The following is a 26713-nucleotide window of genomic DNA, read 5'->3' as shown; positions in this document are numbered from 1 at the left end:
GCGAGACAAATAGTAGTATTTGTCAAGCGCTTCTTATGTGTCAAGGACTAAGTGCTGCCGTAGATACAGTGAAGCTTAGACTGTGAGCCCACTGTTGGGTAGGGACTGTCTCTATATGTTGCCAATTTATACTTCCCAAGCGCTTAGTCCAGTGCTCTGCACATAGTAAGCGCTCAATAAATACGATTGATGATGATGATGAAGCTAAAATTGTAGTATTTGTCAAGCCACCACCACCACCCAGGTCACAACTCTCAGTTCAGCAGCAAAGGAAAATGAGCCTGTCCATCCCGATGCCCCACAACAACTAAAGGAACAGTCGGAAAAATCGGTGGCAATTCTTTCCCAGACCCAAACAGCCAGGATCAGGCAGTTCAGATGCCCCCAGACAAAATCCCAACCGATCCCGTAACGTGAATCTCTAACATCGCTTTCCCTTTTTTTTTTTTTTTTTAGGATTTATTAAGCGCTTACTATGTGCCAAGCACTGTTCTAAGCGCTGGGGAGGTTACAAAGCAATCAGGTTGTCCCCCGGGGGGCTCACAGTCTTAATCCCCATTTTACAGATGAGGGAACCGAGGCACAGAGAAGTGAAGTGACTTGCCCAAAGTCACACAACCGGCAGTTGGCAGAGCCGGGATTTGAACCCATGACCTCTGACTCCAAAGCCCGGGCTCCTTCCACTGAGCCGCGCTGCTTCCCTTCTGTTCAGCGGACGGCATGTGAGGTACTGATACGTGTCTATAAAGAGAATAATCGATACGTGTCTATAAATGGAATAGGAGATATGTGTACATCAATAGAATAATAGATACGTATACATCGATAGAATGATAGATATTTCTAGACTGTGAGCCCACTGTTGGGTAGGGACCGGTGACAACTTGGACTTCCCAACCGCTTAGTCCAGTGCTCTGCACACAGGAAGCGCTCAATAAATACGATTGAAGGAATGAATGAATGTATAAATAAATAGAATAATAAATACGTATATATGAATAGAATAGATATGTCTATATAAATAGAATAATGTGTATATGTAAAACGGGGATTAAGACTGCGAGCCCCACACGGGACAATCTGATCACCTTGTATCCTCCCCAGCGCTTAGAACAGTGCTTTGCACATAGTAAGCGCTTAACAAATGTCACCATTATTATTATTATTATTATTATATGTAAAATGGGGATTAAGACTGCGAGCCCCACACGGGACAATCTGGTCACCTTGTATCCTCCCCAGCGCTTAGAACGGTGCTTTGCACATAGTAAGCGCTTAACAAATGCCACCATTATTATTATTATTATTATTATTATTATTATTATTATTATTACTGTTCTTCCCACCAGAGTCTGAACCCCAACTCCCTCCAGCTCTGAAAACACTACCGTCAGTCACTAGTTTTTACGGAGCACCTTCTCTGTGCGGAGCACTCTACCAAGTGCCTCGGAGGATACAACAGAAAAGAAGGGCTAGCCTCAGTTTACTCTTTTTTAAAAACTATTTAATTGTTATACTGAAGTGCTTCCTATTTTCCAATTTAATATTTTTCAATATTTATTATGTGCCAACGACTAAGTGCTGGCACAGATACAGTGAGGCAGTGTGGCCTAATAATAATAATGATGGCATTTATTAAGCGCTTACTATGTGCCAAGCACTGTTCTAAGCGCTGGGGAGGTTACAAGGTGATCAGGATGTCCCCCGGGGGGCTCACAGTCTTAATCCCCATTTTCCAGATGAGGTCACTGAGGCACAGAGAATATAATAATAATAATGGCATTTATTAAGTACTTACTATGTGCCAAGCACTGTTCTAAGCGCTGGGGAGGTTACAAGGTAATCCGGTTGTTCCACGGGGGGCTCACAGTCTTAATCCTTATTTTCCAGATGAGGTCACTGAGGCACAGAGGATAATAATAATAATAATGGCATTTATTAAGCGCTTACTATGTGCCAAGCACTGTTCTAAGCGCTGGGGAGGTTACAAGGTAATCAGGTTGTTCCACGGGGGGCTCACAGTCTTAATCCCCATTTTCCAGATGAGGTCACTGAGGCACAGAGGATAATAATAATAATAATGGCATTTATTAAGTGCTTACTATGTGCCAAGCACTGTTCTAAGCGCTGGGGAGGTTACAAGGTAATCAGGTTGTTCCACGAGGGGCTCACAGTCTTAATCCTTATTTTCCAGATGAGGTCACTGAGGCACAGAGGATAATAATAATAATAATAATGGCATTTATTAAGCGCTTACTATGTGCAAAGCACTGCTCTAAGCGCTGGGGAGGTTACAAGGTAATCCGGTTGTTCCACGGGGGGCTCACAGTCTTAATCCTCATTTTCCAGCTGAGGTCACTGAGGCACAGCCTAGTGGATAGAGCCCGTGCCTGAGAGGCAGAAGGACCTGAATTCTAATCCCGGCCCCACCACTTGTCTGCCGGGCGACACTGGGCACATCACTTAAGTTCTCTGGACCTCAGTTGCCTCATCTGCAAAATGGGGATTAAGACTGCGAGCCCCATGTAGGACAGGAACTGTGGCCCACCTGATTATCCTGCATCAACCCCAGCGTTTAGAACGGGGCTTGATACGTAGTAGGCGCTTAATAAACACCATTAAAAAGAAACCGGAATGGTCGCAGGAAAAAAGGAGAACAGACTGAGGATTGCACACGCAGCTTCGGCCTGGAAAGGCGCAGGCTGAGATGGCATGACTGAAGTTTAGAAAATCATTACGGGTGTGGAAAGGGTGTCTACCAAATCCCAAATCCCAAATCCCACTATTTGAAGCTTGAAACTGATGAATTCAAATAACGACCAAAGGGAAACCCTGCTTTCCTCCAGAAGGGAGAAAGGTCTAGAACTATATGCTTGTACATATTTATTACTCTATTTATTTATTTATTTTACTTGTCCATATCTATTCTATTTATTTTATTTTGTTAGTATGTTTGGTTTTGTTCTCTGTCTCCCCCTTTTAGACTGTGAGCCCACTGTTGGGTAGGGACTGTCTCTGTATGTTGCCAATTTGTACTTCCCAAGCGCTTAGTACAGTGCTCTGCACATAGTAAGTGCTCAATAAATACGATTGATGATGATGATGATAGGACTAATTCTCGCAAGGAACTGCGCCCGACAAAGCACTGAGTGGGTCTAAGAGGGATTTGGATAAATCTATGAACGAGGAGTAGCTTCTAGACTGTAAATTCATTGTGGGCGGGGAACGTGTCTACCAACTGTAGCACCTGTATATATGTTTGTACATATTTATTACTCTATTTATTTATTTTACTTGTACATATCTATTCTATTTATTTTATTTTGTTAGTATGTTTGGTTTTGTTCTCTGTCTCCCCCCTTTTAGACTGTGAGCCCACTGTTGGGTAGGGACTGTCTCTGTATGTTGCCAATTTGTACTTCCCAAGCGCTTAGTACAGGGCTCTGCACATAGTAATCGCTCAATAAATACGATTGATGATGATGATGATAGAACTAATTCTTGCAAGGAACTGCACCCGACAAAGCACTGAGTGGGTCCAAGAGGGATCTGGATAAATCTGTGAACGAGGAGTAGCTTCTAGACTGTAAATTCATTGTGGGTGGGGAATGTGTCTACCAACTGTAGCACCTGTATATATGTTTGTACATATTTATTACTCTATTTATTTATTTTACTTGTACATATCTATTCTATTTATTTTATTTTGTTAGTGTGTTTGGTTTTGTTCTCTGTCTCCCCGCTTTTAGACTGTGAGCCCACTGCTGGGTAGGGACTGTCTCTATATGTTGCCAACTTGTACTTCCCAAGCGCTTAGTACAGTGCTCTGCACATTGTAAGCGCTCAATAAATACGATTGATGATGATGATGAACTGTGTTGTATTTTATTATTAATGATAATAATGGCATTTATTAAGTGCTTACTATGTGCAAAGCACTGTTCTAAGCGCTGGGGAGGTTACAAGGTGATCAGGTTGTCCCACGGGAGGCTCATGGTTTTAATCCCCATTTTACAGATGAGGTGAGGCACAGAGGAAAAAAAAAAAGATGGCATTTATTAAGTGCTTACTATGTGCCAAGCACTGTTCTAAGCGCTGGGGAGGTTACAAGGTGATCAGGTTGTCCCACGGGGGGCTCACAGTTTTAATCCCTATTTTACAGATGAGGTGAGGCACAGAGGAAAAAAAAAAGATGGCATTTATTAAGCGCTTACTATGTGCAAAGCACTGTTCTAAGCGCTGGGGAGGTTACAAGGTGATCAGGTTGTCCCTTGGGGGGCTCACAGTTTTAATCCCTATTTTACTGATGAGGTGAGGCACAGAGAAAAAAAAAAAAGATGGCATTTATTAAGCGCTTAGTATGTGCAAAGCACTGTTCTAAGCGCTGCGGAGGTTACAAGGTGATCAGGTTGTCCCACGGGGGGCTCACGGTTTTAATCCCCATTTTACAGAAAAGGTGAGGCACAGAGAAGTGAAGTGACTTGCCCAAAGTCACACAGCTGACAAGTGGCAGAGCTGGGATTTGAACCCATGACCTCTGACTCCAAAGACCGGGCTATTTCCACTGAGCTACGCTGCTAACGCTATTTAAGTGCTTATGATGTGTCAGGCACTGTACTATGCGCTGGGGTAGATACAAACAAACGGGTTGGACACAGTCCCTGTCCCACATGGGGCTCACAGTCATAATCCCCATTTTACAGATGAGGTAACTGAGGCCCAGAGAAGTGAAATGACTTGCCCAGGGTCACACAGCAGACAGGCGGCGGAGCCGGGATTAGAACCCCGACCTTCTGATTCCCAGGCCCGTGCTCATTCCACTATGCCATGTTGCTTCTCTATATTTTCCCAAGTTATTAGTACAGTGCTTTACACACAGTAAGTGCTCAATGAATATGATTGATTGATTGATTGATTGATTGATTGATTGATTAATGGGCTCCTGGAGGGAAAACTGAGAGATGCAGAGAAGACAGTTAAGGGTTTTACATGGTCAGTCCCTCACCACGAGAAGGGATAGTATTATTGTTATTACGGTACTTGTTAAGAGCTTACTATATGCGTGGCTCAGTGGAAAGACCCCGGGCTTTGGAGTCAGAGGTCACGGGTTCAAGTCCCAGCTCTGCCACTTAATAATAATAATAATGGCATTTATTAAGCGCTTACTATGTGCAGAGCACTGTTCTAAGCGCTGGGGGGATACAAGGTGATCAAGTTGTCCCACGTGGGGCTCACAGTCTTAATCCCCATTTTACAGAGGAGGTAACTGAGGCCCAGAGAAGTTAAGTGACTTGCCCAAAGTCACACAGCAGACATGTGGTGGTCGGGATTCGAACCCATGACCTCTGACTCCAAAGCCCGTGCTCTTTCCACTGAGCCACGCTGCTTCTCTTGTCAGCTGGCAAGAGTCTTTTAGACTGTGAGCCCACTGTTGGGTAGGGACCGTCTCTATATGTTGCCAACTTGTACTTCCCAAGCGCTTAGTACGGTGCTCTGCACACAGTAAGCGCTCAATAAATACGATTGATTGATTGATTGATAACAGCGGGCTCACAGTCTAGAAGGGGGAGACAGACAACAAAACAAAACATATTAACAAAATAAAATAGAGAACAATACCAACAGAGAAGCAGCGTGGCTCAGTGGAAAGAGCCCAGGCTTTGGAGGCAAAGGTCATGGGTTCAATTCCCGGCTCCGCCACATGTCTGCTGTGTGACCTTGGGCAAGTCACTTAATTTCTCTGAGCTTCAGTTACCTCATCTGTAAAATGGGGATTAAGACTGTGAGCCCCACGTGGGACAACTTGATCACCTTGTATCCCCCGCAGCGCTTAGAACAGTGCTTCGCACATAGTAAGCGCTTAACAAATGCCATTATTATTATACCACAGAATTAGCGGACACGTCCTTCCCTTCTCTTCAAGTCTGGCGAAGTAAAATGATTTGCCCAAGGTCCCACAGCAGGTGAATGTTGGAGTCAGGATTAGAACCCGGGTCCTCCTGATTCCCAGGCTCGTGCTCTTTCCAGGAGGCCATTCTGCTTCCCCGGTTAAGAGTGTAAGCTCCTTGTGGGCAGAGAACGGGTCTCTCTGTTCTGTGTCTCCTAAGCACCGAGCAGGTGTCCAAGAAATCAATCAATCAATCGTATTTATTGAGCGCTTACTATGTGCAGAGCACTGTACTAAGCGCTTGGGAAGTACAAATTGGCAACACATAGAGACAGTCCCTACCCAACAGTGGGCTCACAGTCTAAAAGGGGGAGACAGAGAACAGAACCAAACATACCAACAAAATAAAATAAATTGGATAGAAATGTACAAGTAAAATAAATAAATAAATAAATAAATAAATAAATAGAGTAATAAATATGTACAACCATATATACATATACACAGGTGCTGTGGGGAAGGGAAGGAGGTAAGATGGGGGGATGGAGAGGGGGACGAGGGCGAGAGGAAGGAAGGGGCTCAAAGAAAGGCAGTTACTCCTAAATTTGCACTGCGTTTAGCAACAACCGCCCGTTTTGAGACTCCCCCCTCCACCGCGACATGTTTCCTCTCAGAAAAGGAATTAGTATTAGTGCAGACACACCCATATCATATGACTGTCAACACACACACAAACACGCAATTACACGTAGGGAAGACTACAATTCACATGCCAATTAAGTATGGAAAGAATTTCAAGTCATTCAAAACCGTCCTAAGGCCCATATAATAAATTTGTCTTGATAGTAGCCATATTCTTTCTCTCCCTCCATCAGAAGTGTATACCGCTTACCTCCTGATCATTGCAATGAAAACTATGGATCTGCCCAACAAGGGACAGCTTTTGTTACCTGTGCATATCTATTCTATTTATTTTATTTTGTTAGTATGTTTGGTTCTGTTCTCTGTCTCCCCCTTTTAGACTGTGAGCCCACTGTTGGGTAGGGACTGTCTCTATATGTTGCCAACTTGTACTTCCCAAGCGCTTAGTACAGTGCTCTGCACACAGTGAGCGCTCAATAAATACGACTGATTGATTGATTATGCATGATGGGGCTGGAAGTGAGGGACTTTTGGGAAGTGAAGGACATTGGCTTTTTCAGTCATTCATACACCCATAAGCGCCCATCAGTATGGGTGGTATCTTTTTGGAGTAATGAACCGTCTCTAGATGTTGCCAAATTGGACTTCCCAAGAGCTTAGTCCAGTGCTCTGCACACAGTAAGTGCTCAATAAATACGATTGAATGAATGAATGAATGAATTATGAACCTTCCAAGGGACAGACACAGGAACAAGGCTTCCCGGGTTTCACTTTCTGCGAAAAATGGACATTAACCACGGAAATTCTCCTAACGAGACCTTTTCCTTCCTTGCAGCAGGACAACGCTTTAAGCATGAGGGGCGCCGGGAGTGCTCCGGTGATGCAAAAGAAGGGATACTGATTCTGTTTTCCTACTCCCAGGAAACAGGGAGAGAAACCCAGTCCGGGAAAAGGCTCTGGGCGGCAGCGGGGTTGGATGGTTCCGGCCCTGAACCCTCTTTTCTTCTCCCTCCCCCTCCGCTTTAGCCTGACCCTGGATTGCGTTGGCACAGGGTTTTGGGCGAGGGTACTTACCTGGGCGACTCGTTCTACCACGGTAGGACCTCAGCTCCCCCGTCCCTACGGCAGAAGCAGCCGCAGTAGCCTCGGGGTCTCGGAAACCGGCCGGGAATTCAGAGCGGCATCTTTATACCCTCCTGTTTCCTTCATCACAAATTACTTCCTCATCATCTCTCCAGCCTTCACGGAGAGTTGCACCAACAAACCAAGAAGGGGTTTTTTTCTGCATTTAGAAACATCATATGACCCTGCGGGTGATAGGGCAATTCCTCCAGGGCTGTCCGGGCCCATTTCCCGTTATATTTCGGGGTTGTTTCTTAATAAAGAAAGAAGATTAGCCACCAGTTAATCAGCAGCGTGGCAGCCGGGGGACAGCTCATGCACTTTGTAAGATAGCAGAAGCTTTTTGTTTTAGGACTCTAAGAGCCAAGTACAGATGATAGACCCGAGTCACTGCCCAAAAAGAATGCAGAGACCTTGTCAATCAATCAAGCAATCAATCAATCAATCAATGATATTTACTGAACGCTTACTACATGCACAGTATCACAGTTTAACTCCTAGGTCTGGACTCTTTCAACTTGGCCACGCTGCTTCTCTTTTTAAACAATCCATTAATCACTCCATCAGTGGCATTTATTGAGCGCTTACTGTGTTCACGATAACAAAGGCCTCTGATTCCTAAGCCCGGGCTCTTTCCACTTGGCCATGTGGCTTTAAAAACCACGTGGATTTATTGAGCGCTCACTGTGTGCAGAGCACTGTACTAAGCTCTCGGGAGAGCACAATTCAACAGAATTAGCAGACACATTCCATGCCCACGAGGAGCTTAAGGTCTAGCGGGGGAGACAGCCATTAATATAAATTATAAAATTATGGATATTATGGAGTCTGGGGGGAGGTAAATATCAAGTGCTTAAAGAGTACGGATCTGAGGGCTTAGACGAGAAGCAGCATGGCTCAGTGGAAAGAGCACGGGCTTTGGAGTCAGAGGTCATGGGTTCAAATCCCGGCTCCGCCAACTGTCAGCTGTGTGACTTTGGGCAAGACACTTCACTTCTCTGGGCCTCAGTTCCCTCATCTGTAAAATGGGGACGAAAACTGTGAGCCCCCAATGGGACCACCTGATCACCTTGTAACCTCCCCGGCGCTTAGAACAGTGCTTTGCATATAGTAAGCACTTAATAAGTGCCATTATTATTATTATTATTATTATTATGACACAGAAAGAAGAGGGAGCCAGGGAAAGGAGGACTTAATTGAGGAAGGCCTCTTGGAGGAGATGTGACCTTAATAAGGTTTTGAAGGTCAGGAGAGTGGTGGTCTGATGTATAGGAGGGGAAGGAAGTTCCAGACTAAAGGAAGGTACAATCAATCGCTCAATCGTATTTATTGAGCGCTTACTGTGGGCAGAGCACTGTACTAAGAGCTTGGTATAGTACAATATAACAATAAAACAGATACATTTCCTGCCCACAATGAGCTTACAGTCTAGAGGGGGAGAGAGACATTAACATAAATAATTATGGGTATGAAATTAAGTGCTGCGGGGCTGGGACGGGGGATGAATAAAGGGAGCAAGTCAGGGCAATGCAGAAGGGAGTGGAAGAAAGTCAGGAAAGGGCTGTTGGAGGAGAGGAGCCTTCAATATGGCTTTGGAAGGGGGAGAGTAATTGTGCGTCAGATACGAAGGGGGAGGGCATTCCAGGCTAGAGGTAGGACACGGGTGGGAGGATGACGGCAGAATAGATGAGATGGAGGTATAGTAGTAGGTTGGCATTAGATGAGTGAACTGCAGCCTAGGCTGTAGTTGGAGAGCAGTGAGGAAAGGTAGGAGGGAGCGAGATGATTGAGTGCCTCGAAGCCGACGGTAAGGAGTTTGATGCGGAGGTGGATGGGCAACCATCAGAGGCTCTTGAGGACTGGAGAAACATGGACTGAGCATTTTGGTTGAAAGGTGATCTGAGTAGCAGAGTGACATGTGGACTGAAGCGGGGAGAGACAGGAGACGGGGAGGCCAGCAAAGAGGCTGATACAATAATCAAGGTGCCCTTTCCTCTCCATCCAAACCGCTACCCTGCTAATTCAAGCTCTCATCCTATCCCGTCTGGACTACTGCATCGGCCTTCTCTCTGATCTCCCATCCTCGTGTCTCTCTCCACTTCAATCCATACTTCATGCTGCTGCCCGGATTATCTTTGTCCAGAAACGCTCTGGACATATTACTCCCATCCTCAAAAACCTCCAATGGCTACCGATCAATCTGCGCATCAAGCAGAAACTCCTCACCCTGGGCTTCAAGGCTGTCCATCACCTCACCCCCTCCTACCTCACCTCCCTTCTCTCCTTCTACTGCCCAGCCCGCACCCTCCGCTCCTCCACCGCTGATCTCCTCACCGGGCCTCGCTCTCGCCTGTCCCGCCATCGACCCCCGGCCCACGTCATCCCCCGGGGCCTGGAATGCCCTCCCTCTGCCCATCCGCCAAGCTAGCTCTCTTCCTCCCTTCAAGGCCCTGCTGAGAGCTCACCTCCTCCAGGAGGCCTTCCCAGACTGAGCCCCTTCTTTCCTCTCCCCCTCGTCCCCCTCTCCATCCCCCCGTCTTACCTCCTTCCCTTCCCCACAGCACCTGTATATATGTATATATGGTTGTACATATTTATTACTCTATTTATTTATTCATTTATTTTACTTGTACATTTCTATCCTACTTATTTTATTTTGTTGGTATGTTTGGTTCTGTTCTTTGTCTCCCCCTTTTAGACTGTGAGCCCACTGTTGGGTAGGGACTGTCTCTATGTGATGCCAATTTGTACTTCCCAAGCGCTTAGTACAGTGCTCCGCACATAGTAAGCGCTCAATAAATACGATTGATTGATTGATTGATTGATAGGATGCGTGCTTGGATTAACGAGGTAGCAGTTTGGATGGAGTGGATTTTAGCGATGTTGTGAAGGTTGAACTGGCAGGATTTAGGGATAGATTGAATGCGTGGGTTGAATGAGAGAGAGGAGTTGAGGATAACGCCAAGGTTACGGGCTTGTGGGACAGGAAGGATGGTGGGGCCGTCTCCAGTGGTGGAAAAGTCAGGGGAAAGGCAGGGTTTGGGTGGGAAGATAAGGAGTTCTGTTCTTGACATGCTAAATTTGAAGTGACCGGAGGCCATCCAAGTAGCAATGTCTTGAAGGCAGGAGGGGATGATACAAAACTGCTGCAGAGAGGGAGAGTGATCAGGGCTGGAGATGTAGATTTGGGAATCGTCATCAAAGAGGTGGTAGTTGAAGCCATGTGAGCAAAGGTCTTCTGTCTCCCCCTGCTTCAGTCTATACTTCACTGTGCTGCCTGGATTATCTTTGTACAGAAACGCTCTGGGCATGTCACTCCCCTCCTCAAAAATCTCCAGTGGTTGCCTATCAACCTCTGTATCAAACAAAAACTCCTCACTCTCGGCTTCAAGGCTGTCCATCCCCTCGCCCCCTCCTACCTCACCTCCCTTCTTTCCTTCCCCAGCCCAGCCCACCCCCTCCGCTCCTCTGCCGCCGCTAACCTCCTCACTGGGCCTCGTTCTCGCCCGTCCCACTGTCGACCCCCGGCCCACGTCCTTCCCCTGGCCTGGTTGCCCTCCCTCTTCACATCCGTCAAACTCTCTTCCTCTTTTCAAAGCCCTACTGAGAGCTCACCTCCTCCAGGAGGCCTTCCCAGACAGAGTCCCCCCCCTTTCCCTCTCCTCCTCCTCCCCTCACCATCGTCCCCTCCCTCCCTCTGCCCTACCCCCATCCCTCCCCACAGCACCTGTGTATATTTGTACATATGTATTACTCTATTTTATTAATGATGTGTATATAGCTATAATCCTATTTATTTTGGCGGTATAGACACCTGTCTACTTGTTTTGTTTTGTTGTCTGTCTCCTCCTAGACTGTGAGCCTGTTGTTGGGTAGGGTCCGTCTCTATATGTTGCCGATTTGAACTTCCCAAGCGCTTAGTACATTGCTCTGCACACAGTAAGCGCTCAATAAATACGACTGAATGAATGAATGAATGAATGAAAATGGGTTCTCCAAGAGAGTGAGTGCAGATGGAGAATAGAAGGGGGAGAAACTTGAGGGACCCCCATAGTTAGGGGGTGGGAGGCACGCTCACGAAAGAGACTGAAAATGAGCAGCCAGAGAGATAGGAGGAGAACCAGGAGAGGACAGTGTCCGTGAAGCCGAGGTTGGATAGCGTTTCCAGGGGAAGGGGCCAACGTTGAAGGCGGCTGAGAGGTCGAGGAGGAGGATGGAGTAGAGGCTGCTGGATTTGGCAAGGAGGAGATCCCTGATGACCTTGGAGAGGACGGTTTCGGTGGAGCGACGGGGACAGAAGCCACATCAGAGGGGTTCAAGGAAAGAATTGGAGGAGAGGACCTTAAGATGGCAGATGTAGACAACTCTCTTAAGGAGTTTGGAGAGGATGGGTAGGAGGGAGATGGGGTGATACCTGGAGGGAGAGATGGGGCCTAAAGAGGGTTTTTTTTACGACAGGCACCACATGAGTATGTTTGAAAGTAGTGGAGAAGTAGCCATTGTACCGCAATGATTTTGTATCAGACAAAAAGTCCTCCCCATTGGCTTTAAATCTCTTCATCACCTCGCCTCCTCCTACCTCGCCTCCCTTCTCTCCTACAACCCAGCCCGCACACTTCACTCCTCTAGTTCTAACCCTCTCACCGCGCCCTGATCTCGCCTGTCTGGCCTGAAATGCCCTCCCTCCTCAAATCCGCCAGATAATGACTCTCCCCCCTTTCAAAGCCTTATTCATTCATTAATTCATTCAATCATATTTACTGAGCACTTACTGTGTGCAGAGCACTGTACTAAGCACGTGGAAAGGACAATTCAGCAACAAATAGAGACACTCCCTACCCAACAACGGGCTCACAGTCTAGAAGGGGGGAGAAAGACTTCAAAACAAGTAAACAGGCATCAATAACATCAATATAAATAGAATTAGATTTATACACATCATTAATAAAATAAATAGAATAATAAATATGTACATATATACACAAATGCTGTGGGGTGGGGATGGGGGTAGAGCAGAGGGAGGGAGTCGGGGTGATAGGGAGGGGAGGAGGAGCAGAGGAAAGGGGGGGGCTTAGCACTGTACTAAGCCCTTGGGATGCATACTCATTCATTCATTCAATCGTATTTATTGAGTGCTGTGTGCAAAGCACTGTACTAAGCACTTGGGCGAGTACAATATAACAATCAACAGACACATTCCACCCATTAAGCTCAGGGCCTCATTATTATTAACATGATTATTATGATTACTATTGTCATTCTTTAGGTTCCGGTTGGTTTTTCTCTGGGTTACTTGGGTTAGAGAAGCAGCGTGGCTTAGTGGAAAGAGCCCGGGCTTGGGAGTCAGGGGTCATGGGTTCTAATCCCGGCTCTGCCACTTGTCAGATGTGTGACTTTGGGCGAGACACGTAACTTCTCTGGGCCTCAGTGACCTCACCTGTAAAATGGGGATTAAGACTGTGAGCCCCACGTGAGACAGCCTGATGACCTTGTATCTACCCCAGCACTTAGAACGGTGCTCGGCACATAGTAAGTGCTTAACAAATAGCAACATTATTATTACTATTATTATTTACGGTATCTGTTAAGCACTTAGAACGTATCAAGCACCGTTCTAAGTGCTGGGGTAGACATAATCAGGCTGGACACAGTCACTTCAGTCCACTTCGGTCCACTTCAGTCCATTATTCACTCCGCTGCCCGGATTATCTTTCTACAAAACGTTCAGGGAATGTCACCTCCCTCCTCAAAAATCTCCAGTGGTTGCCTATCCACTTTCATATCAAACAGAAACTCCTCACCCTCGGCTTCAAAGCTCTCCATCCCCTCGCCCCCTCCTACCTCCCCTCCCTTCTCTCCTTCTCCAGCCCAGCCCGCACCCTCCACCTCCTCATTAGGCCCCCATCTTGCCTGTCTCACAGTTTAATTAGCGGGAGAACTGGTTTTGAATCCCCAATTCACAGCTGAGTGAACTGAGGCATAGAGAAGGGAAGTGACTTGCCCCAAGTCACCCAGTAAGCGACTGGCGGAGTGGGGATTAGAACTCAAGTCCTCCTACTCCCAGGCCCTTACTCTTTCCACAAGGCCACGCTGCTTCGCGACTAAAATGTCTTCAGTCACTTCCCAGGCCCACACTTATAATAATAATGGCATTTATTAAGCGCTTACTATGTGCAAAGCGCTGTTCTAAGCGCTGGGGAGGTTACAAGGTGATCAGGTTGTTCCACGGGGGGCTCACGCTTGGTGCTGGAATCTTGGAAAGATTCCAAGTAATCTGTACTTCCCAAGCGCTTAGTACAGTGCTCTGCACATAGTAAGCGCTCAATAGATACGATTGATGATGATGGAAAGGGATAGGAGGAGGCGGTTGGAGTTTAAATAACGCAGGTTTGGCTGGGTCAGGGGAGGAAGAAGCAGGGCACCACTACGGGAAGTCGTTTGGAGGGACTTGCAAAGGACAGGGGTCACACATTTCCTTTGCATTTTCCTGTTCTTCCTCCCAGTTGGCAGGTGGACTGAGGATTTCTCCAGACTAATCTCCTTAAGGATGGGAAAACTAACAACTCTGTCCTATTGTATTCTCCTAAGCGGATAGTATATAGCACCCTGCACACAGGTAGTGCTCAATAAGTACCACTGATTGATTGATTTACCCATAGTACAAACAGGCAGCATTTAGGTTTTAGTGTCCTGCTTGGTCCTGGGAGGAAGGGAGGAGAAGAGGGGGATAAAGGAAGCCAGGGGTGAGAAGAGCCTGCTGGCTCAGGGGTAACATTTACGCCCTGCAGTGGGTAGTCCCTGTGAACCTAACACACCCCCTGCCTCAGTTTCCCTCCAGAAAGCAGCACTCGGCTATACTTTGGGTCGGGGAAGCATCACGGCCTAGTGGATACAGCCTGGTCCTGGTTTTGTTTTGTTGTCTGCCTCCCCCTTCTAGACTGTGAGCCCGTTGCTGGGTAGGGACCGTCTCTATATGTTGCCGATTTGTCCTTTCCAGGCGCTTAGTACAGTGCTCTGCACACAGTAAGCACTCAATAAATTCGACTGAGTGAGTGAATGACCCAGGTTCTAATCCCAGCTCTGCCATTTGCCTGTGGTGGGACCTTAGGCAAGTCACTTTGCTTCTCTGGGCCTCGGTTCCCTCATCTGTAAAATGGGGACGAAGACTGTAAGCCCCGTGTGGGACAGGGACTGTGTCCAACCTGATTACCTTGTATCTACCCCAGTGCTTAGAGCAGTTCTGGAAGTTCCCCTCCAGCCTGTCAGCTCACTGTGGATAGGGACTATGTCTGTTACACTGTCATGGTGTGCTCTCCCAAGTGCTTAGTACAGTGCTCTGCACACAATAAGCACTCGATAAATACGATCGATTGACAGTAAGCGCTGTCAAGAAAAAAACTCTTCAGGGAGAAAGGTAGGGTGATTACCTTCACCCCAAGTGGAGAAATCTTGGGGGAGGCTGTTAGGCGCCTGTATATATGTTTGTACCGATTTATTACTCTATTTTTTTACTTGTACATATTTACTACTCTATTTATTTTATTTTGTTAACGATGTGCGTCTAGCTTTACCTCTAGTTATTCTGACGACTTGACACCTGTTCACACGTTTTGTTTTGTTGTCTGTCTCCCCCTTCTAGACCGTGAGCCCGTTGTTGGGTAGGGACCGTCTCTAGATGTTGCCCACTTGGACTTCCCAAGCGCTTAGTACAGTGCTCTGCACACAGTAAGCGCTCAATAAATACGATTGAATGAATGAATGAATAGGCTAGAGGTAGGCCGGACGTAATGGCCGTTTTCTCCCAGCAGGTGGGGCTACTGTTCCGCCAGCTTTCCCATTCATTCATTCATTCAATCAATCAATCAATCAATCAATCGTATTTATTGAGCGCTTACTATGTGCAGAGCACTGTACTAAGCGCTTGGGAAGTACAAATTGGCATCACATAGAGACAGTCCCTACCCAACAGTGGGCTCACAGTCTAAAAGGGGGAGACAGAGAACAGAACCAAACATACCAACAAAATAGAAATGTACAAGTAAAATAAATAAATAAATAAATAGAGTAATAAATATGTACAACCATATATACATATATACAGGTGCTGTGGGGAAGGGAAGGAGGTAAGACGGGGGGATGGAGAGGGGGACGAGGGGGAGAGGAAAGAAGGGGCTCAGTCTGGGAAGGCCTTCATTCATTTTTTCACTCATAATAATAATAATAATAATGATGGCATTTGTTAAGCGCTTACTATGTGCAGAGCACTGTTCTAAACTCATTCATTCACTCATTCATTCATCCATCCATATTTATTGAGCACTTACTGTGTGCAGAGCACTGGACTAAGCACTTGGAAAGTACAATTCGGCTCCCGCCCACGTGCTCCCAAGAGATCATGACCCCATTCAGTCAGCCATTCATTAAGATTCGTTAATGATAACAATAATTGTGGTATTTGTTACTTTGGGCAAGTCACTTAACTTCTCTGGGCCTCAGTTCCCTCATCTGCAAAATGGGGATTAAGATTGTGAGCCCCACATGGGCTCACAGTGCTTTGCACATAATAATAATAATGATGGCATTTGTTAAGCGCTTACTATGTGCAAAGCACTGTTCTAAGCGCTGAGGGGGATACAATAATAATAATAATAATGCCATTTATTAAGCGCTTACTATGTGCAAAACACTGTTCTAAGCGCTGAGGGGGATACAAGGTGATCAGGTTGTCCCACGTGGGGCTCACAGTCGTAATCCCCACTTTACCGATGAGGTAACTGAGGCTCAGAGAAGTTAAGTGACTTGCCCAAAGTTAAGTGACTTGCTTGTGTGACTTGCACATAGTAAGCGCTTAACAACTACCATCATTATTATTATAATTATTATTATTAAGCACTTCCTATGTGCCAAACACTAAGCCCTAGGTAGGTACAAGTTAACAGGTTGGACACAGTCTCTGTTCCACATGGGGCTCACAGTCTTAATCCCCATTTTACATATGAGTTCAGTGACTTGCTTGTGTGACTTGCACATAGTAAGCACATAACAAGTACAATTATTATTATTATTATTATTATTACTATTAATAAACACCTCCTATGTGCCAAACACTTAAGTCCTAGGTAGGTACAAGTAAACAGGTTGGACAAAGTCCCTGTTCCACGTGGGGCTCACAGTCTTAATCCCCATTTTACAGATGAGTTAAGTGACTTGCTTGTGTGACTTGCACATAGTAAGCACTTAACAAGTACCATTATTATTATTATTATTATTATTATTATTATTATTACTATTAATAAACACCTCCTATGTGCCAAACACTAAGCCCTAGGTAGGTACAAGTAAACAGTTTGGACACAGTCCCTGTTCCACGTGGGGCTCACAGTCTTAATCCCCATTTTATAGATGAGTTAAGTGACTTGCTTGTGTGACTTGCACATAGTAAGCGCTTAACATGTACCATCATCATCATTATTATTATTATTAAGCACTTCCTATGTGCCAATACAAAGCCCTAGGTAGGTACAAGTTAACAGGTGGGACACAGTCTCTGTTCCACATGGGGCTCACAGTCTTAATCCCCATTTTACAGATAAATTAAGTGACTTGCTTGTGTGACTTGCACATAGTAAGCGCTTAACAAGTACCATCATCATTATTATTGTTATTATTATTATTAAGCACTTCCTATGTGCCAATACCAAGCCCTAGGTAGGTACAAGTTAACAGGTGGGACACAGTCCCTGTTCCACGGGGCTCACAGTCTTAATCCCCATTTTACAGATGAGTTAACTGACTTGCTTGTGTGACTTGCACATAGTAAGAGCTGAACAAGTACCATCATCATTATTATTATTATTATTAATAATATTAATAAACACTTCCTATGTGCCAAACACTAAGCTCTAGGTAGGTACAAGTTAACAGGTTAGACACAGTCCCTGTTCCACACGGGGCTCACAGTCTTAATCCCCATTTTACAGATGAGTTAAGTGACTTGCTTGTGTGACTTGCACATAGTAAGCGCTTAACAAGTACCATCATTATTATTATTGTTATTATTATTATTAAGCACTTCCTATGTGCCAAACACTAAGCCCTAGGTAGGTACAGGTTAACAGGTTAGACACAGTCCCTGTTCCACACGGGGCTCACAGTCTTAATCCCCATTTTCCAGATGAGGTCACTGAGGCCCAGAGAAGTGAAGCGACTTGCCCATGGTCACCCAGCATCCAGCATCCTATCCACTAAGCTGCTCACAGTCTTAATCCTCTTTTTACAGATGAGTCACTTTGGACAATTTACTTTCCTTCTCTGTGCCTCAGTTTCCTCAACTGCAAAACGGAGATTCAATCCCTGCTCTCCCTCCTACTTGACTGTGAGGCCCATGTGAGACAGGGGCTGGTTAATAATAATAATGATTATTATGGTACTTATTAAGTGCTTACTATGTGCCAAGCACTGTTCTAAGCATGGGGTAGATACAAGGTAATCAATCAATCGTATTTATTGAGCGCTTACTGTGTGCAGAGCACTGTACTAACCGAGTTGGGCACAGTCCCCGTCCCACATGGGGCTCACACTCTTAATCCCTATTTCACACATGAGGTAACCGAGGTCCAGAGAAGTTAGTTAACATGCCCAAGGTCACACAGCAGATAAGTGGCGGAGCGGGGATTAGAACCCATGTCCTTCTGATTCCCAGTTCCATGTTCTATCCACTACGCCATGCTGCTTCCCTGTTAATCACGTCCAATATAGTCCCTGCCTCACATGGAGCTCACCGTCTAAGTAGGAGGGAGAACAGGGATTGAATTCCCATTTTATAGATGAGGAAACTGAGGCCCAGAGAAGTGAAGTGACTTGCCCGAAGTCACACAGCTGACAATTGGCGGAGCTGGGATTTGAACCCATGACCTCTGACTCCAAAGCCCGGGCTCTTTTCCACTGAACCACACTGACTCTCATTACATATTACACTGGTCCTGTTTCTTTGCTTTTTTTTTCCAATGGCATTTGTTATGCACTTACTATATGCCAGACACTATACAAAGCATTGGGATAGATACAAGCAAATCATTTTGATCACAGCCTCTGTCCCACATTGTGCTCACAGTCTTAATCCCCATTTTGCAGATGAGGTAACTGAGGCCCAGAGAAGTGAAGTGACTTGCCCAAAGTCACACAGCTGACAATTGGCAGAGCCAGAATTTGAACCCATGACCTCTGACTCCAAAGCCTGGGCTCTTTCCACTGAGCCATGCCACTATTTCATCTTAATATTATCCTATTAATGATCATGATGGTATTTTTTAAGCGCTTACTATGGGCCAGGCACTGTACTAAGCATCGGGGTGGATACAAGCTAATTGAGCTGGACACAGTCCCTCTCATTCATTCATTTGGTCATTCAATTATATTTTTGAGGGCTTACTGTGTGCAAAGCACTGTACTAAGCGCTTGGGAGACTGCAATATAACAACAGACTCATTCCCTGCCCACAACGAGCTAACAGTCTAGAAGGGAAGACAGACATTAATATAATAAATGGATATACTTTTAGACTGTGAGCCCGCTGTTGGGTAGGGACCGTCTCTATATGTTGCCAACTTGTACTTCCCAAGCGCTTAGTACAGTGTTCTGCACACAGTAAGCGCTCAATAAATACAATTGATTGATTGATTGATAAATAAATTAAAGATATAGATACACATATGTATATCTGGAGAAGCAGCGTGGCTCAGTGGAAAGAGCCCTGGCTTTGGAGTCAGAGGTCATGGGTTCAAATCCCAGCTCCGCCAACTGTCGGCTGTGTGACTTTGGGCAAGTCACTTCACTTCTCTGCACCTCAGTTACCCCACCTGTAAAATGGGGATTAAGACCGTGATCCTCCCGTGGGACAACCTGATCACCATGTAACCTCCCCAGCGCTTAGAACAGTGCTTTGCACCTAGTAAGCGCTTAATAAATGCTATTATTATTATTATTATTATGCGCTTCGGGGCTGGGAGGGAGGATGAAGGAGCAAGTAAGGGCAGCGTAGAAGGGATTGGGAGAAGAGGAGAGGAGGGCTTAGTCAGGGAAGGCTTCTTGGAGGAGATGGGCCTTTTAGACTGTGAGCCCACTGTTGGGTAGGGACTGTCTCTATATGTTGCCAACTTGGACTTCCCAAGTGCTTAGTACAGTGCTCTGCACGCAGTAAGCGCTCAATAAATACGATTGATGATGATGATGGGCCTTCAATAAGGTTTTGAGGTGGGGGAGAGCAATCACCTGTCTGATATGAGGAGGGAGAGCACTGCAGGTCAGAGGTAGGAAGTGGGCGAGAGGTTGGCGGCGAGATCGAGGTACAGTGAGGAGGTAAGCATTAGCCCACGTGGCGCTCGCGGTCTCAATCCCCACTTTACAGATGAGGTAACTGAGGCCCAGAGTAGTTCACTTATTCATTCATTCATTCATTCAATTGTATTTATTGAGAGCTTACTGCGTGCACAGCACTGTACTAAGCACTTGGAAAGTACAACTCAGCAGCAGAAGTGCCTTGCCCAAGGTGTTACAGCAGACGAGTGGCAGAGCTGGGATTAGAACCCATGACCTTGTGATTCCCAAGCCTGAGCTCTATCCACTGCACCATGCTGCTTTTCCCGTTCTACCGTCCTTTTCTGTTGTCCTCTCCCAAGAGCTTAGTATAGGGCTCTGCACAATCAATCAATCAATTGTATTTATTGAGCGCTTACTGTGTGCACAGCACTGTACTAAGCGCTTGGGAAGTACAAGTTGGCAACATATGCGTTTTCTGCACACAGAAAACGCTCAATAAATACGACTGAGGGGATGACTGACTAATCCAGCAAGTGTGGGCCGTCGCTAAGTGAGGCGGGAGCCAGGATTCCCTGGCGTTGGGATTTCCCTGTTCCCAGAGTGGATTCCAGACTTGTTCCCCAGAATAATAATAATAATGATGGTATTTGTTAAGCGCTTACTATGTGCCAAGCACTGTTCTAAATAGTGGGGTAGATACAGGGTAATCAGTTGGTCTCACGTGGGGCTCAGAGTCTTAATCCCCATTTTCCACATGAGGTAACTGGCGTCCAGAGAAGGAAAGTGACTCGCCCAACGCCACAAAGCTGAAAAGTGGCGGAGCGGAATTAGAACCCACGACCTCCGACTCCCAAGCCCGGGCTCTTTCCACTGAGCCACGCTGCTTCTCTAACAAACAACATCCACGAGAACCGGTTGGAGAAACAATTGGAGAAGCAGCGTGGCTCAGTGGAAAGAGCCCGGGCTTTGGAATCAGAGTTCACGGGTTCAAATCCTGGCTCCGCCAATTGTCAGCTGTGTGACTTTGGGCAAGTCACTTCACTTCTCTGTGCCTCAGTTACCTCATCTGTAAAACGGGGATTAAGATTGTGAGCCCCCCGTGGGACAACCTGATCACCGTGTATTATTATTATTGGGAAGTAGAAGTTGGCAACATCTAGAGACGGTCCCTGTCAGTGACCTCATCCGGAAAATGGGGGTGAGGACTGGGAACCCCATGTGGGACAACCTGATCACCTTGTATTCCCCCCCCACCAGCGCTTAGAACAGTGCTTCGCACGTAGTAAGCTCTTAACAAACGCCATCATTAGTTATTGTTATTAAAATGGGGATGAAGACTGGAAGCCCCACGTGGGACAACCTGATCACCTTGTATCCCCCCAGCGCTTAGAACAGTGCTTTGGACATAGTAAGCGCTTAACAAACGCCATCATTGTTATTATTACTAAAATGGGGATGAAGACTGGAAGCCCCACGTGGGACAACCTGATCACCTTGTATCCCCCCCAGCGCTTAGAACAGTGCTTTGCACATAGTAAGCGCTTAACAAATGCCATCATTATTATTATTATTATAATTATTATTAAAATGGGGATGAAGACTGGAAGCCCCACGTGGGCCAAGCTGATCACTTTGTATCCTCCCCCAGCGCTAAGAACAGTGCTTGGCACATAGTAAGCGCTTAACAAATGCCATCATCATCATCATTGTAACCTCCCTGGTGCTTAGAACAGTGCTTTGCACCTAGTAAGCGCTTAATAAATGCCATTATTATTATTATTATTATCCCCCTTTTAGACTCTGAGCCCACTGTTGGGTAGGGACTGTCTCTGTATGTTGCCAATTTGTACTTCCCAAGCGCTTAGTACAGTGCTCTGCACACAGTAAGCGCTCAATAAATACGATTGATGATGATGATGATGGAAAGACAAAAGAAAATTCACACCAACATCCTGGGTGAGTCAAACTACTTTCAGGGTTCGGCTCCAGTCTAACCCTTGGCATAAATAAAATCCCTGCCGGATTAAACCTCTAAAAGGGACAGAACTTGTTAGTATGTTTGGTTTTGTTCTCTGTCTCCCCCCTTTTAGACTGTGAGCCCACTATTGGGTAGGGACCGTCTCTATATGTTGCCAACTTGTACTTCCCAAGCGCTTAGTACAGTGCTCTGCACACAGTAAGCGCTCAATAAATACGACTGATGATGATGATGATGTGGCGAAAGTACCAGAGCCCGGGGAAAACAAAATAAGGATGAGGATAAGAAACAATAGAGGAAGGAACAAGTTTTTACACATCCAGGTGCTGAGGGGAGCTCGGGAAAAGCAGTTTAATTGGAGGTAAAAAATGTACTGAGTCACCCTTCAACTTTGGCGGTGTCTACTTGGAAAAATTTTGTAATAAACGCCTGCAAGGAAATTTTGGAATGAACGCTTACAAGCGTGTCCAAAGGGCACAGGAGACAGTGGACCGGAGGTTGCGGGCAGAGGAGGAGAAGGAGGGAAGGAGAGCAAGGGGAAAGGAGACGATTACATTAGAGAAATGTGATTAGAAGAAATTAGTGGTCTACTGGAAAGAGGACAGGCCTGGGTCCTGGGTTCTAATCACCCTGTCTCCTGTGTGACCTCGGGCAAGTCAATTTACTTCTCTGAGCCTCAGTTCCCTCATCTGTAAAATGGGGATTACAACTGTGAGCCCCATGTGGGACATGGACTGTGGCCATTCTGATTAGCTTGTAGCTAACCCAGCACTTGGGATAGTACCTGGCACAATTGTATTGTTATTATTATTATTAACAAATACTGTTAAAAAAACCCAGATTTTCATTTTAATCCTCATCAATCAATGGTAATAATAATAATACTGGCGTTTATTAAGCGCTTATTATGTGCAAAGCACTGTTCTAAGTGCTGGGGAGGATACAAGGTGATAATAATAATAATGATAATAATAATAATAATGGCATTTATTAAGCGCTTACTATGTGCAAAGCACTGTTCTAAGCGCTGGGAAGGTTACAAGGTGATCAGGTTGTCCCACAGGAGGGCTCAGTCTTCATCCCCATTTTCCAGATGGAGGTAACTGAGGCCCAGAGAAGTGAAGTGACTTGCCCAAAGTCACCCAGCTGACAATTGGCGGAGCCGGGATTTGAACCCATGACCTCTGACTCCAAAGCCCGGGCTCTTTCCACTGAGCCACGCCGCTTCTCTTATTTACTTAGCGCTTACCCTATGCAGAGTCCTGTAGTAAATTCTTGGGAGATTACAGTCAGCGCTTAATAAATACTATTAAAAAAATCCCAATTTCTGCCTTTGATCCACCTCTTCCTCCAGCACTCCCTGAAACAGAACCCGATGGGGCTGCTCTAATCCCAGAGGACTCCCTGGAGGCAGGGGACTGCCCCGTCAACATCTCAAGTTCATTCACTCAACCATATTTATTGAGCGCTTACTGTGTGCAGAGCACTGTACTAAGCGCTTGGGAAGTCCAAGTTGGCAACATCTAGAGACCGTCCCTACCCAACAGCGGGCTCACAGTCTAGAAGGGGGAGACAGACAACAAAACAAGACATACGAACAAAATAAAATAAATAGAATAAATATGTACAAGTAAAATAGAGTAATAAATCCGTACAAACATATATACATATATACAGGTGCTGTGGGGAGGGGAAGGAGGTAAGGTGGCTCCAACCCGACGAATCTCTGAAAATCGTATGGAGACTGGAACTCAAACTTTCAGGGCCTCAAATCTGGCTCTGGCCAGGAGGGCTAATGATAATAATGATGATGATGATGATGATGGCATTTGTTAAGCGCTTACTATGTGCAAAGCACTGTTCTAAGCGCTGGGAGTCACTTGCTCACTGTAGACACAAAAATAATAATAATAATAATAATAATGGTGGCATTTGTTAAGCGCTTACTATGTGCCAAGCACTGTTCTAAGCGCTGGGGTAGATACAAGGTAATCAGGTTGTCCCACATGGGGCTCACAGTCCCAATCCCCATTTTACAGATGAGGGAACGGAGGCACAGAGAAGTGAAGTGACTTGCCCACGGTCACACAGCAGACAAGTGGCAGAGTCAGAATTAGAACCCATGACCTCTGACTCCCAAGCCCGGGCTCTTGAATGGTGCCATTAAAGCAGGACGCTCTCTCCTCCGTGTTCATGAATAATTTCCTTTAGCTGTACCGGCGGACTAGAGAAGCAGCGTGGCTCAGTGGAAAGAGCCCGGGCTTTGGAGTCAGCGGTCTTGGGTTCGAATCCCGGCTCCGCCACATGTCTGCTGTGTGACCTTGGGCAAGTCACTTAACTTCTCTGAGCCTCAGTTACCTCATCTGTAAACTGGGGATGGACTGTGAGCCCCACGTGGGCCAACCTGATCACGCTGCATCCCCCTCAGCGCTTAGAACAGTGCTTTGCACATAGTAAGCGCTTAACAAATGCCATCATTATTATTATTATATTATTAGGCCCCAAACTGGATGAGGCTAGTAAGCAAGCGCTTAGGACAGTGCTCTGCACACAGTCACAGCGCTCAATACGACTGAATGAATAACTCACTATAATAATGATGGCATTTGTTAAGCGCTTACTATGTGCAAAGCACTGCTCTAATGATACTAACGATGGCATTTATTAAGCGCTTACTCTGTGCAAAGCACTGCTCTAAGCACTGGGGAGGTTACAAGGTGATCAGGTTGTCCCACGGTTCACAGTTTTAATCCCCATTTTACAGCTGAGGGAACTGAGGCCCAGCGAAGTGAAGTGACTTGCCCAAAGTCACCCAGCTGACAGTTGGCGGAGCCGGGATTTGAACCCATGACCTCTGACTCCAAAGCCCGGGCTCTTTCCACTGAGCCACGCTGCTTCTCTTGGTCACTATGGCCGGTTTAGCAGAAACCGCAGCACACCAATTTGTACTTCCCAAGCGCTTAGTACAGTGCTCTGCACATAGTAAGCGCTCAATAAATACGATTGATTGATTGATTGATTGACTAGTTTTTCGGGGATCCGCATTTCAGTCCCAGCTCGGCCCCTGGACTGCCGTGTGACCTTAGGCAAGTCATCGTCATCATCAATCGTATTTATTCTTGTAAAGGATAAATACTTATTATTTATAGAATAAATAAATACAAGACTTTTACAATCATCATCATCATCATCAATCGCATTTATTGAGCGCTTACTATGTGCAGAGCACCGTACTAAGCGCTTGGGAAGTACAAATCGTAAAAGTCACTTGGCTTTCTAGACTGTGAGCCCGCTGTTGGGTAGGGACCGTCTCTATATGTAGCCAACTTGGACTTCCCAAGCGCTTAGTACAGTGCTCTGCACACAGTAAGCGCTCAGTAAATATGATTGATTGATTCCCTGTACCTCAGTTTCCTCCAACCCAAATTGTGCGTGCTCAGTGGGACCAAGATTACCCGCATTCTGATTTTACTGTGTGGCTCAGTGGAAAGAGCCTGGGCTTTGGAGTCGGAGGTCGTGGGTTCGAATCCCGGCTCCGCCACAAGTCTGCTGTGTGACCTTGGGCAAGTCACTTCACTTCTCCGAGCCTCAGTTCCCTCATCTGTAAAAATGGGGATTAAGACTGTGAGCCCTGCGTGGGACAACTTGATCACATTGTATCCCCCCCAGCGCTTCGAACAGTGCTTTGCACATAGTAAGCGCTTAACAAATGCCATCATTATTATTATTATTATTATTACTACCCTGGCTCTCGGTAAGTGCTAAAAATAATAACGACTGTGGTATTTTTTAAGCACTGGGGTAGACAGAGCACTTAGTACAAGTCCAGTGCTTAGTACAGTGCCTGGAACACTCATTCATTCAATCGTATTTATTGAGCGCTTACTGCGTGCAGGGCACTGTACTAAGCGCTTGGGAAGTACAAGTCGGTAACATATAGAGATTCATTCATTCAATTGCATTTATTGAGCGCTTACCGTGTGCAGAGCACTGTACTAAGCGCTTGGGAAGTACAAGTCGGCGACACATAGAGACGGTCCCTACCCAACACTCCCCTCTATCTCCTCCCTGAGTAGAGAAGCCTTCCCTAATTCCCTGGGCCTTTGAGTCACTTTGGCAAGTCCCATCTACGCGTCGTGGATACATTAGGGAAGCAGCGTGGCTCGGTGGAAAGAGCCCGGGCTTTGGAGTCAGAGGTCATGGGTTCAAATCCCGCCTCCGCCACTTGTCGGCTGTGTGACTTTGGGCAAGTCACTTCACCTCTCTGGGCCTCAGTTACCTCATCTGGAAAATGAGGATTAAGACTGTGAGCTCCACGTGGGACAACCTGATCACCTTGTAACCTCCCCAGCGCTTAGAACAGTGCTTTGCACATAGTAAGTGCTGAATAAATGTCATTATTATTATTATTATTATTATTATTATTATTATTATTATTATTTCCACTTCCCCTGCGGACGTGCTTTCCTACGACCTGCAGCCTCGCCTTGCCCGGGCGGTTTCGCCCACGCAAGCGGGCAACTCCCCAGTTTGCAAACTTGACATTCAAAGCTTCCAGGGACGGATGGGCTCGGCAAGATTTATTTTTTATTTATTTATTTATTTAAGATTTATTTATTTAGACTGTGAGCCCAATGTTGGGTAGGGACTGTCTCTATATGTTGCCAATTTGTACTACCCAAGCACTTAGTACAGTGCTCTGCACATAGTAAGCGCTCAATAAATATGATTGATTGATTGATTGATTTTCCACTGCCCGGTGGCCG

General features: G+C 46.0%; 1 protein-coding gene across 3 annotated transcripts in view; it reads right to left on the bottom strand.

Moving 5' to 3' along the window:
* LIMS1 (LIM zinc finger domain containing 1) overlaps nucleotides 1–26713 on the bottom strand; it is a 271575-nt gene that overhangs the window by 175146 nt on the left and 69716 nt on the right. The window contains exon 1 of one of the 3 annotated variants that reach the window (XM_038771802.1): nucleotides 7604–7685. The exons of the other annotated variants lie outside the window; for them this stretch is intronic. The gene's annotated coding sequence lies outside the window, so the exon portion shown is untranslated. Of the gene's footprint in view, nucleotides 1–7603; nucleotides 7686–26713 lie in introns of those variants that run through there. 3 annotated transcript variants of the gene reach the window in all.

This window comes from Tachyglossus aculeatus, chromosome 2 (genome assembly GCF_015852505.1).
Source record: "Tachyglossus aculeatus isolate mTacAcu1 chromosome 2, mTacAcu1.pri, whole genome shotgun sequence".
Taxonomy (NCBI): domain Eukaryota; kingdom Metazoa; phylum Chordata; class Mammalia; order Monotremata; family Tachyglossidae; genus Tachyglossus; species Tachyglossus aculeatus.
This window is presented reverse-complemented; position numbering and strand designations above follow the sequence as displayed.